Genomic DNA, 2,095 nt, shown 5'->3' on the forward strand with positions numbered 1-2,095 from the left:
GGTGCTTCAGGATGCAGGCAGTGGGAGTCAGGCGAGCTGTGAATCAGGCAGCAGAGGTCAGGCGTGAGGTGCATCGGGTGGCGGGGGTCAGGCGGGAAGTGGGCTGCGGGCGGCGTGGGTCAGGCGGGAGGTGTGTCAGGATGCTGGTGGTGGGGGTCAGGCTTGTGGTGCATCGGGCGGCGGGGGCGGGGTCAGGCGTGCGGTGCAGATCAGGTGTGAGGTGCGTGAGGATGCTGGTGGCAGTGGGGTCAGGCTTGCAGTGCATCGGATTATGGTTGGCGGTGTCAGGCTTGTAGTGCATCTGGCGGCGGGGGCGGGGTCAGGTGTGCGGTGTGTAGGGCCGCGTATGTCAGGCTGGAGGTGCGTTGGGATGCGGGCAGAGGGGTCAGGCCTGCGGTGTGTGCGGTTTTGGGAGTCAGCGTGCAGTGCATGGAATTGTGGGGAGCAGTGGACAGGCGTGTGGTGTATTGGGGTTCTGTGGTCAGTGTGCCCTGCGTTGGGTTGCAGGCGGTGGGGGTCAGCAGGCGGTGCATTGGGCAGCGGGTGCCAGGCATGCAAAAAAAAATAGCAAAAGGACTAGGGCATGGCTCAAGTGGTGGAGTACTTGCCTCACAAGCGTGAGACGTTGAGTTCAATCTCCAGAACATCAAAAACAAACAAAATGAAATAACCAAAATTCTTAATATGCAGCAGAGGCTGGTGAAATCTCAGAGTCTTGATATCCTTTGTTTGAGTATAGAAGATAGTACCTACTTTGAGCTATTATTTTTAACCAAGAGCATTCACAGATTTTGAAGTTTTGGTTTGCTCAATCTCATTTGGAAAATGCCTTTCCTACCTTGTACTTTGTTGCCCAGTTTGAGCAACAAATCCCTAATCCTTTAAAAACATCTGCTGATGTGTTTGGATTTTAAGAAAACAAATCCCAATCAGCTCATGGCTCACTCTCCTGTTGGCATTTTGCAATCTAACTTGGGCCTATGACTATTTCTTAATTTATATGAGTCCATTCATATACCTTTTTTGGATTCGATTTTATCACCTGGCCATGGTTTCTCTCTCAGACTGGTCCCAGGTGAGTCTTTCCTATTGCAAATTCCATTTCTGTTCCTGGCTTATTTCCCAAGTGCAAAGATAGTACAGCTTTCTATGTGCTGGAGATGCCCTAGGCTGATATAGATCAATAGGTTACAATATTCAAAATCTTTTTGAAGTATGTAATGCAAATATCACCTCCTGAATGATTTAAACTTTAACTCTTAATAGGATTGAAATTAATCCATAAAAATCTATGTGATATTAAGCATTGCATTTTTTTCTTTTTTTTTTTTTTGCATTTTAAGTGGACAGTTTTTTTGAAATTCTACCATATAGAAAGTCATATTATCAGAAAGAATACATTGGCTGATTCTCCTCAAGCTAATTATTTTACTTCTGTTTATTATTTAATAATGTAGAGGGGTTTTAAATACACAAATAATATGATGTGATTGTTTATTTTAAATGTGAAGTATATAATATGATTTTATTATAGGTTTTTTGTTTATTTATTCATTCATATATTTATACATGATTTGGGCCATGTTTCACCCCCTGCCCCCATGTCCCTCACTTCCCACCCACCCCCTCAGTTCCAGGCAGATCCTGTTCTGCCTTCTTCTCCAATTTTGTTGAAGAGAAAATGTAAGAGAGAATAAGAAAGACATAGCATTTTTACTAGCTTGAGATAAAGATAGATACACAGAGAGATTCCTAACATTGCTTCCATGCACTTGCGTATTTTAACCCACATAGGTTCATCCCACCGGACCTCTTCACTTCTTCCCAGTCCCCTTCCCATAGTGGTCTCTGCCAGTTTAAGATTACTTTATTCACTCCTCTACAGTGGGCACATCAAACACTTTCAAGTTTTAGGTTTCCTTCCCTTTCCCTATTCTTCCTGTACGTGTTCTCTCCTTAGCCTGTGACCCATGTCCAATAATATTACTGCAATTGTTTTAGGTCTATAATCCACATACAAGGGAGAACATGGATTTTTGGCCATTTGAGTGTGGCTAACTTCACGTAAGTTGATATTCTCCAGTTCCATCCATTT

This window comes from Castor canadensis, unplaced genomic scaffold (genome assembly GCF_047511655.1).
Source record: "Castor canadensis unplaced genomic scaffold, mCasCan1.hap1v2 HAP1_SCAFFOLD_1533, whole genome shotgun sequence".
Classification (NCBI taxonomy): Eukaryota; Metazoa; Chordata; class Mammalia; order Rodentia; family Castoridae; genus Castor; species Castor canadensis.